The 11,799-nt window shown below is 44.3% G+C and overlaps 1 long non-coding RNA gene across 1 annotated transcript; it reads left to right on the plus strand.

The window, feature by feature from the left end:
* The first annotated feature begins 282 nt into the window (after nt 1-282).
* LOC141572375 (uncharacterized) lies at nt 283-9,737 on the plus strand. The gene is made up of 3 exons (XR_012497736.2): nt 283-369; nt 6,606-6,784; nt 8,856-9,737. It is a non-coding gene; the product is annotated as an uncharacterized LOC141572375 (long non-coding RNA).
* The last annotated feature ends 2,062 nt before the right edge of the window (nt 9,738-11,799 follow it).

An 11,799-nucleotide genomic window follows, 5' to 3' on the forward strand; every position in this document is an offset into this window, starting at 1 on the left:
GAAATAGGCCTTTAACTCAGCATTGTAGGCACCCAGGCTTGCCTGGGTGTGGTGCTACAAGTCGGTGAGGGCTGGAGGTGGTAAGGCCAGGAACAGAGAACCTGGATGGTGGAGGCAGGGGCTGGAGAAGTTGATGAGAAAATGAAAGGGTGCAATGAACACCAAGATCAGTTTATTTATACTGCCGTGGCTGTCTCTGGCCTTTCCTGGACTCCTGACCCACAGGGAGGGATCCTGCTTGTGGCTCACCCTTCCTGTTATTTTGATTCTTTTGTTGGATGCCTTTGATGAAAGTAGAAATGGAAAGCCAGCCTGTCAGAGAGCAGAAGCAGTTTAAGAACCATGGAGCTCTACTCTCTCATCGCACAGGTGAGAACACCGAGACGCAGGGAAATGGAATGCTTTGTCCATGTCCGCATGCCGGGACTTGATCCTTAGCTTCCTGACGTCTTGCTGACCTTCCCTCTAACAAGAAATAGACTGTCTTTTCACAGGCAGCAAGGCATACCTGGAAGAGCATAGGTTTTGAACTGAGTCAACCTGGATTTGGGTCCCTACTTGCCATCTCTTTGCTATGTGATGTTGGGCAAGCTGCTTAATCTTTCTGAGTTTTACTTTCTCCACCTGTAAGATGGAGATAAAACCACTCACTCTGAAGGGGGCGGGGGTGCTGTGAGAATTAATGTGAAGCCTCTGGGACAATGTCTAGTCACCAGACAGGGTCCAGACTCCATTCTCCACTTCCGTTGCCTTCTCCAGGCCCTGTCTCTTCACCTACCCTTTCTCTGTTTCTGAAAGTTTGGCCGGAATTCTGCAGAAAATTTATTTCTTTGGGAGCTCTTTGCGCAGTACTATATGCATTCCACATATCAAATAAACACAATATTGAGAAATGACTACATTTCCCTTAACCTTGATTTGGGGGTTCTGATCCCTAGTATTCAAATAGCAATTAAACTCTGGCTCCTCAACCAGCTCTCTCCTTTGCCCCATGATGACTCTGCATGGATTTCAGGAAGTTTCATGTGAAAATAACACAGAAACCAGAAGCAAAAGGAACTGAAAGGCTTCTGCAGGAAGCATAATATAAAAGCTAATTTTGAAGGAGGTGGAGGGTGGGAGCTCAAAAAAAAAAATGCTATTACAGGGAGGGTTTTGTTTTTTCTTTCAAAATGATTTTTGATGGCATATTATTACGTTCACTTGTTCCCTGACTTTGAGAGGCTGACGAATAGCAGTCTTATTTGAAACATCTATTGTTATTCCTGAGGTTTTATGCAGAGTGAAAAGGATTGCTCTGAACTGTTTCTCACGGACAAGTGGAAGCTGTGCTCTTGCTACAAATGATTCATCCAGGAGAAATGATACATAAACAAGACTGCCTGCCTGGAAAGCGGATGGGAGGGAAGGGATTTCAGAAGGGTGGTTCATTCCCATGCCAGCTAATGATAAAAGCTAGCTCTTGAAATAGCAGGGGTGCTATGAAATAGAGACTTCAGAAAGTTTTTTAATTTTACATCTCATAGTTAATATCAAAAAAGGTATTTTTTTTAAATCTGTGACTAAGACCAGTTACTTTCTGAGTGATGATGTGTCAATAGGTTGATTCAATCTTAAGCCTTCTCCTGTCAGTGTGATGTGAGGGAGCGGGGCTCAGGAAGTTGATGGAGCTCAGCAGAGGGAGGCAAGGGAAGCATCCAAGGTGCAAAATTTAAGGAGGCACCTTTTCTCAGAGTCATACAAGTGCGGAGTCAACACTTGCACAACCCTGAGAGTGAGTGCCTCCTTAAAATTTGCATGCTGGGTGCTTCTCTTGCCCCACCCTAGTCCAGGCTCTGAAACTGTGTTAGAATCAGGGCTCCATCACTTATTGGTAGCATAACCTCAGAGAATCAGTTGGAATTAGGTTTTTTGTAACAGAAAAACCCCAAACAAGAATGGCTTTAACAGACAGGAGCTTATTTCTCAATTACATAAAAATCTAAAGCAATAAAGGCCAGAGCTAACATCATGTCTCTAGTCCATAAAGAAAGCAGAACCTGGGTTTTCTTCTAGTACATTGTCCTGCCATTCCTGAAGTTTAGTCTCATGATCCAAAATGGCAACATCCAAGGTCCATGATGGAGATATTTGTGTTCCAGGTGGCGAGAAGGAGGAGGTACATGAACTGTATGAATGCAGTATTAATTTTTTAATTAATGGAATCATAATTATAAAAATTATAAATCAAACTAGAAAAAAATGTAGAACCCCAAATAATACAAAAATAAAATGTTTTGCCTTTTGGATTGTCAAATCACCTATAATTGTTATTTCTATCAATCTCATTTCAGTCCCAACTTGAGTATCACGTTTATTACAAGTAAGCCATAGTCTTATTCCCCACAACTGAAAATGTTCCCAGGTGAAAAATGCTGATGAGTCCTCATGAAATGTTCCTAAAGCCACAGTTTTGGGAATGAGAGAATTATCCAGGGTGCAGAGGTAAACCTCTGTGGTATTTGCCTGCCTAGCGTCCATTCCCCATCGTGGTGATCACATCTCAGTCTTGCTTTGGGGAACTCCCAGGTCCTAGTACTTACAGATGTGGTGGGAATTATCAATCAGGCTGAGGGTGTGGAGTGGAAGAAATGTAACTCAAGCCAGGACAATATCTTCCCTCTCCCCCAGAATTTTTCTCTTGAATAGAAATAAAAAGCATAGAGATATGATTGGGGACCACTCGCGCCAACCCAGGCATGGATTTCAGGCAGTGTCCTTCATATGCTCTGGACTCTGTCCCTTCTGAAGCATGACTTTTTGGCATTTCCTTTAAATCTCATTCATTATATGCCCCATATTCTTCCAGAAAAACTCTTCTATTTAAGTTAGTAGGAGTATGTTTCCGTTACTAGCAACAAAGAACCCTAATTAACCCAAGTAATTACTCATTTTGCTACCCGAAGATTTGGAGTTTTACTGGTTGGTCTCCTACGTTATTAACTCTGTGTCATCTCTAGCATCTCCCAGATGAGACCACTAATGCCACCACCCACAGGCCTAGCCCTGTTCTGTTTCTGAGCTAACACTAAAGTGGGATATGAAGAGCTTCAGTCTTCTGTTGGGTGGGATTTATAATTAAGTCATCCCTCCCTTATCTGGGTTTTAGTGACTATAATAGACCTGGTTTTGTCCTCAAGACTGAGACCAACAAGATGGTGATTTGTATGTAGGATACCAGAGAGGAAGTCCCAGGGTCAGGCTGAGGAATGACCTAGAAAGCACCATTCCAAGGAGGAAAGAGGCCAACGTGCCATGTAGATTCCACAAAACAATTGTGAACAATTTGTATCCCTCGTATTAAAAGCTATGTTGGCCATGATGCTAAGTACTCAGTAAATATATATTGAAGAAAAGAATGAAAAAGCAGTAGCATTAAGAAGGACCAAGATTTGTGGTGGCAGAAACCAAGTGAAGGGGTGAAGTGACCTCGCAGAGATGGAAAGAGAAGTCAATGAACAAGAAAGTGCATACGTGGAGTTGATGGTGTGGAGAGGTTGAATTCTGAAAGTGCTAACCAAAACAGTCACTGTGATGCTTTCTGGTTTTCCACTGTTTTTTCTTAAATTCTCTCTGCTAATTACAACTAATTCACCAGAGTCAACCCAGGAAAACCTGTAGCTATTCAGCTTCTTCCCTCCTGCTCCTCCCTGCCCTGCCGCAGTTCCCTGATGGTTTGGCCCAGCCCACCAGAATGACATTCTGCCTTGGCCCCTCCTATTGAGAGCTGACTGTTTCCCCATCCTGATCCCTAACCCAGGGCCAGGGGCTCTCAGACCCTGCTCTGCTCTGCCAAGTCCTCCCCAGGAAAGCCAGACACTTTCTCCATTTTCTTGACAAATCCCTGAGGTGCTTCCACCAAGATCAGGCTTCCTAAATGATGACCCAGTTAATAAAAACAGTAATGACAATATCTGCATTTGTTAGATAGATGCAAAAGTCAGGTTCTGGGCAAAGCTCTTTTACTTTCATGAAGTGCTCACGGCGACCCCATAAATTGAGTATGTGTTATCATTTGCCACAAACTACCAGTTGCCTACCCAAAATTCATTCTCCCATTCACAAACATTACAGACTATATTTCCCAGACTTCCTTGCAACGAGGAGTGGCCAAAGAAATATAAATGGAAATTGCTGGGTGAGTTTCTGAGAAAGCTCTTAAAAGCTGGTAGGGTGCCTTTTCCTTCCCTGATGTTTTCTTCTGTCATCTTGGCTAGAATATGGACCTGACAGCTGGAGGGCACCTTCTCACCATGAAGGGACTTTGGGATGGCAGTCATATGCAAACAGTGGTGGCGCAGAAACATAGAAGGAGCCTAAGCTCCTCATGATTGTGCAGCTGCCACGCCACCTCTCTTCAGACTTCTTTTACAACTGAGAAAATAAATCTCGAACTTTTTAAAGCCCCTGCTATTTGGCTGTTCAATTTTATGCAACAGAATCTAATCCGGATTGATTTAATTATTTTAATCAGTACCCCGTGGAGCAGACATACACAGTGCTCCCCCAATGTCTCTATGCTCCTCCACATTTCTCAGTCTCCCTTGCAGTTGGGTTGGGGCTATGTGTCTAATTTTGACCAGTGGGCTCTGAGCAGAAAGGACATGTGTCACTTCTGCATGGTGCCTTCTCCAGCTCTCTCTTCCCTGCTGCAGTATCACTGGAAGCCACATGATAAGACAGTAGAAGGAAATGGGATCCCCAAGTCACTGGATGTAGATGAGTTCCCACTAACCTGTCTGTGGGCGAGACTTTGGGTGAGTGAGAAATTAACTTTTGTTTTGCGCCGTCACTGAGATTTCAGTGTTTGTTACCATAGGTTAATCTATCCCAATACACCCATTTCATAAATGAAGAAATTGAGCTTTTCAGTAAGTAAGCAACTTGCCTCAATCAAAGAGGCTACTTAGTGCTTAAGTCTATCTGACGCATGACAGCCAACCTCTATGGTTTCCATCTCCTCCTTTGTGTTAGGTACCACTTTTACCCCTGACCCATTGTCTCCCTGTCATGCTTCCAACCAGGTCGTTCTTCCTTTCCCTCTGCATCTCTCTCTTTCACCTGCATAAACTAGAATGCCACATGTCCAAGTCTTAAGCTATGACACTGAAATTATAGAATTTTGTCTAATATTGTAATTCTGCCTTGGGCTTTATTTTGAGTCTTGGCTGGTTGAGTTGGGCAATACTAAAAATGGCTGCTCAACATCTGGCTCCTATTTCGTCTTTGGCTAAAAACAAAAAATTCAGAATTAATTTTCATCACTGGGTTGGTAGTATTTTCTGTTTTGTTTCCTGAGCACAGTGAAGAAAAAAAGTGAGATGTGGCTATCATACTGTATCTGAATCATTCAGGTTGGGGGGTTGGAACAACTTGCTCATAAGAAAAACGCGTGTATTCAACAGATGTCATGTTCCAGGGGCCCTGACAGAGTCTGGGGATGCAAAGAGAATTTTACGGCACAGCCCTTACCTTAAAGGAGTACCTGATCTAATGACCTGTATAAATAAAGTGCAAAATGGTATGCTAAGCCCATAGAGAATCAGTGGGTATCCAACACAGTGATGACACAAATGAGAAGGTTGTTTTTTCCACCCAGAATGCTCCCCATTCCCACATAAGTGGATTTTAGGGTCATGCTTGGAAGAGTTGTTCAGGGACTACTCAAAACTGAGTGTTGTGCTAAGCATTTTCCATCAATCAAGTCTTCTTCCTTCCTTTACAATTATTACATCTATGCCAGGGATAAGTCAACTGATGCTCAGTAAAGGAAAGAGACTTGCCCAAGGTCACACATGTAGGAATTTTAAGTCAGTTCTGTGCAACACTAGAACTTCAAAATTTCTCCAGTATACCAAGTTGGTCCCTCTGGCAATGGAGATGGGTTTATTCTGGACAATATAAGCCTCCATTGTCTTATACAATGAATTTCCTAAGCCAAGCCCTCCATAGCTCCATCCCAGCGTGGGCTTCTTGGAAATGCGGTGCTCCTTCTCAAGGCCTCTCTACCTGCTGAGCCTTATTCTTCATTCTGAAATAAGAGCTGCCCTGTAAACAGCATCTGGCGTTTGCTTCCTGGCCTCCGGCTGGTGGAGCAAGAACATTTCCAGCGCATATGCTTCCCTATTCTGTAAAAAAAAATAAAAAAATAAAATGTGTTTATACTTGGTCCCCTCTGAAGGCGGACGACGCCCATATTTTGACCCAGCCAAATTTGTTGGCTGAGCTTTTTCTCATCCTTTACACCCTGGGACGCAAAGAGCACTGCGTTTGCCCTTTGGTGCCACCTAGCGGCACCGTTCAACTGTCTGAATGAGCCCCCTGTAGGGGCGTTGTGATGTATTCCGTCATTAATTGGATGAATCCAGCCACTTCATTAGCAGATGTTTTTTTTCTTCACAGACTAAGGGGTGATCAATTACTAACGAGAGTAAATAGCAAACATATTATCTTACTTTAAAGAGGCCAGTGTCTCCTCTCTCACTTTTCTTACCCCACCAGTTGTGACATTCCTTCATCTTCAATTCTTTCTTCCTTCTAAAAATATTTATTTTGTTATTATATAGAGAGCGGGGCATGGGGCACACAGCCGCACACCTGAGCAAACAGAGGGGCCGACTGATTTGCTCGCGTAATGAAAACATTAGTTTTGCGCTCATGACTGTGATTCCACAATGGGCATCAAATCCCCCTTAAGACCCACGGAGGAAGTCTTCAAAGGGACGCTGTTCCAGGTTTGTGCCTGGTGAGTATGCAACCTCTCTGAGTCTTTGCAAAAGAATAACCCTCCTTTGGACACCCAGACCTGTCAGATCAAAACCAGGCCTGGCCTCCAGACCTTGAAACAAGTCGCAACAGTGAATCTTGCTCATCTATTTTCAAAATAAGGCCTGTTCTCTTTACAAAATGGAGCAAAGCCTCTCAGATTGGCACTGGCTGCAATATTTGATATATTAGGGAGAATCTTGACTTCTTCCAGGTTTCTGTCGGTCTGTTTTAAATCCAAACAGCTTGGCTGAGAGTGGTTTTTCGTTATTTTTTCATTTGAAATGGAATTCAAAACAGCAAGGGCATCAAGCCCAGATATGGATGGGGGAGAAAATAAAAAAAGTCCCTGGACTTCCACATTCACCTTCCATGTGGAACCAGCATTCATTGTAAACCTGCTATATGTCAAAGCACTATGCGGGAAAGATGATATTGCTTAGTTTTAGAAATTTTACAACATTTCTAATGTTTTTGGTTTTCTTCAGAAGCAGGTTGATAGAGTGATCAAGAGCCCAACTTTAGATCAAATCCTGCTTCTGCCTTACAGTTGTGGGACCTTAGCCATTTTTTGTAACTCCTCTGAGACTCAGTTTCCTCACCTTGGAACACATGGTAACTACCTGATAGGACTACTGGAGGACTGAAACAAAGTGACACAGAAGGCATTTACCACCCCGGTCTCAGCACATCCCAAGAGCTTCATCAACAGCTAACGCCAGGAATCAGAGCTGGGGCTCCAAGAACAAAGTGTGTGACGTTCAGAAAAAGCCTGGGTTCTCTGCTTACTGTCCTCTAACCTCTCAGATTGTTGAAGACTCGAGGGTTTGGGTATTATCTTCAGACACGCCACCCTCTCGATCCACCTGCCCCATGTCCTCTGCTCATCCCCTTCCCCAGAAGGAACCAAGCATTCTAACCACCCTTGTCTTCTCTGGTCTTCTCGCTGCTTCTAACACAAGCTCTTGCCCAAGACAGGAATGAGCTCTCCAGCCACCTCCATATTCCTGACTAATTCCTGCAGGTCTCAGCTGAAAAGTCACTCCTTTGGAGAGGCTTTCCCTAATGACCAGACTGAATCAAACCCCTCCCTGCTCCTTCATATCCCCACTGAATGTTCTGGTAGCGCCTTCCCAGGATCTTCAGTGACACTGCTTGCACATCTTCTTTGCAGCACTTTGCAAAGTATTAGGCTCCATACGGTAATTGTGGGGATCTGGTTAACAATCGGCTTAATGTCTATTTTCCTTACCACCATAAGTAGGCAAGATCTCCATCCATTTTGCCCATGAATAGCTGATGCTTGACTGATGGATTCTGAATCCTACTTGCCTTGGTCCCTGATGTCCTCTCTCCCCATCACCCCATTTTACTGTCATACTTTCACTCATTCATTTTAAGATACAATTCCAATTCAGCTCCTTCATGAAGTCATTGCTGAACTGCCTTATGTGGGGTACTTGGTCCCAAGGTGCATGAATGGCAATTAGTGACCTCTGTCATGGCAATTAATATATTGAATGCCACCACTTTTGATAGTAAGATCGATGTCTTTCTTACATAGCTTCTTACCACCCCCCACTCCCGTGCTTAGCGGGGGCCTGACACAGTGGAGGCGTTCAAGAAACATCCGGTGAATGAATAGAATAACACTGACTTCTGAGAATGATAATCATTCAATCCCATCTTAGCATTTTAAGGTGGAAAGATGTTAAAACTGTTTATGGCAAGAATTGGTCATTGGCATCACTTCCTAGAAATGTCTTAAGTCACAGTAGATACTCATCCATTTTTCTTGGTATTTCATGCTACACGGGCTTTCTCATTTACTTCTTATGCTAATAACCAGTTCTAGGAATTTGCAGAGATCTTTCTCATATCCTTGGTTCCCCGGTGGAAGATCTTGGATTTGGTTTTGGGGCAGCGGGGAAAGGAATATTTCATTGTACCTTGGATTCTCCTTCTCAGGATTCAGCCACAATAACAGTGTATTTCATTCTCTTTTTCACTTTTCCTCCTTCAACAATTGAATTGTGGAAATATTGATGCAGCTCCTGGTCCCGGTGCAGTTCAATGAACAAGTGAACGGAGAAAAACACAGACTGGAAGTGTGCGTACTTGGGCTTCTTGACATTTCAAATTCTCTCCCAGAGAATCCTTGACTCTCTATGTTAATTGGTCTACATGAGTCCATTTTTAACAATAAACATCACCACAGCAAATAATATTAATAAATAACTATTTTTACCGAGAATTTTTACATGTGTCATATCGTTTAACGTAACCCTCCAGGGCATTTGCATCCAGAGAACTACATTCTTGATGACTTATACCTGGAGCTCCCAACCCATTAGAAGAGATCAAAGAATGTATCATGAATTCCAACCTGATTTTTCAAAGGTAGTAGATGCCCCTCTACCCTGGCCTGTAGAGTTTGATAATAATAACAACAAAATCCACAGAAGAGATGGCCTCCACAAAATCCACAGAAGAGATGGTCCATTTATTTTCCTTTGACCTTCAGCATCTACTCTATTGTAGGCCTTTGACGATCACCTCCTGCTTTGCTCTCTTCTCTGGCTATGTGGTTGGATGGGACTCCAAAACCCTCGTTATAGAGGTGGGCACTTAGCCGGCACCTAAGCCAATCAGTATATCCTGCACTGTCCCTCAGCCGTGGTGACGGTTTCAGGGATGGATATGAGACCCAATCAGATAAATGAAACACCATCCTGGGAAGCTGTGAGGAGCTGCTGAAGCCATCTTCCTTCTTCCTATGGACAGAGAGTGGGAGCTGCTGGATACTATCGCGTAGAGACTAAGGATGATGCTAACTCTTCCCACAGCAAGCTGGCTGATGGAGAGAACTCCAAGCCCGGGGATACCATCTGAGCCCTGTGTACAGCCCCCTCATCGCCTCCCTCCCCCTCTTATGAGAGCTACCTCTAATGATGGGTTTTCAAGTACATAGTTCAATAAAATTCCTTTTTTACTGAGACTGAATTTTCAGTTGCTTGCAATCATAGAATTCTAACAGATACGATTTGCCAGAACTAGGCTAAGCCCTTTTATACATATTAGCTTAGTTACTCCTTACATAAAGCCTGTGGGATAGGTGTTGTGATCTCCATTTCTTAGCTGATGACACTGAGGCTTAGAGAAATTGAATATCTTCCCATTCACAGCTGGGAGATGTTGGAGTTGGGATTAGATAGAGTTCAGGTCTCAGCCTCTGGACTGTTTCCTGAACATGGGAAAAAGCTAGAGAGTGGTAGCGTGCTTCTTCTCAGGGTTCCATGTCTTCTCAGGCACCATCCATTTCTTTCCCTCTCCCCCAAACTCCCAACTTATTCCTTCATTTTGCTTTCTTTCCGTTCTCCTCCCCTCCCTTCCCACATCTTGACTTCAAAACTCCCGGGAGATAAGCATTAGCCTCTCCACCCAGCGAGCTCTGGGAGCCCAGACTCCGTCTTTGCCTTGCCCAAGGCAGGGGGCTGGCTGAGATGATCCCTGCGTTGCCCTTCTGGTGGCTTTGCTGGGGAAGTCACGGCCCTTGCCTGGATGCCAGTGACGGTTTTGTCCGTTTCTGGCCCAGAGCCATTCTCAGAGGCTTGTTTGACAGCCCCAGGGCAACCCCAGGCTGATAGGCACCCTGCTTGGATCAGGCAATTCACTGCCCGGGCATTTGTGTGCAGCTGGCTTTGTTTGAAATCCTGCCTTTCTCTGACTTCACTTCCTGAATGTGCTGACAGGCCTCTGAGCCAAGCCAAACAGGTTCCCAATGCCGTGCCTGCAGAGCATTCCCCTGCGAGTGCAGCTGGGGAAACAAAACTTTTCTCCAGCCCTCAGAGAGGACCTGCCAGCCCTTATATGACCAAGAAGCAGGCCCTGTGAGACCTTGTTGAGTCTTAATGGGAAATGGTTTCATTTCAGTGAGGGCAGTGTGTGTGTGTGTGTGAGTGTGTGTGTGCGCACGCGCGCTCTCTGACTCACTGGCTTGGAGTGGGGGTATTCCTGGTCATTTCTTTTTAAATGAACAAGTCTACAGTGGAAAATGGCAAAATATTACTTGCCAGCTCAATGCAGGGTCTTTACATACGTGATGCCCCTGACAACCTTCGGAGATAGACATGGTTGGCTTCATTTTTACAAAGGGAGGAGCTGAGGCTTAGCAATATTAACAGACATGCTCCATGCTCCCCAGCTATGAGCTGCAGACCCAGATTTAATGCCTCCAAGCCCTGGACTCCAAAATCGTGTGCCTCCTCTAAGGTGTAATACCTCGATTCTCTCCTGTAACTCATAATACCTCGATTCTTCTGTGGTCAGAAGGGTAGCAAGGAACAGTGGAAAGAGCAGCGGCTCTGGTGTTTTCCCAGTTCTGTGAAGTTCAGCAAGTTAGTTTTCTTCCCTGAATCTCAGTTTCCTCATGCAAAATGGAGTGATAACAGCACCTGTGGCAGGGAGGTTGTGAGGCTCAACGGAGACGTAAATTCACGCGACGGTACTACTCAAGAGCAAGGTCGTAAGCGTACAAGGCAAGCTCTTCCGGGTCAGAAAGACCTAGACTCAGCTCAGGCTTCCACCAGTCACATATTCCATGAACTTGAACGAGCTCCAAACCTCCATTTTCCCATATATAAAATACAGCCCTCACATTTACCTTGTAAGTCCTAGCACAGTGCCTGGTACATAGCAGAAACTTAGTAATTAGTATCTATTGTGAATATTACACAGGTATTAGTTTTTATTATACTTGTGGCAGGTACTGTTGGTTCCTACGAGAGCAGTTAGGAAAAGCTGGGGAATGCTACAATAACAAGCCACCCTCAAATGTCCCTGTCTTAAAACAACAAAGGTTTCATTCCTGTTCATGTGAAATGTTCATTAGAGGTATGCTCAGGGTCAGGAGGGACTCTGATCTGCACCAATATCATTTAGGAACCCAGGCTGTGGGACACTCCATCTCTGTGCTTCCATAATTGTCAGGGCTGG

The sequence above is a fragment of the Rhinolophus sinicus genome, chromosome 14 (genome assembly GCF_057876585.1).
Source record: "Rhinolophus sinicus isolate RSI-liver-muscle chromosome 14, RSI-T2T, whole genome shotgun sequence".
Taxonomy (NCBI): Eukaryota; Metazoa; Chordata; class Mammalia; order Chiroptera; family Rhinolophidae; genus Rhinolophus; species Rhinolophus sinicus.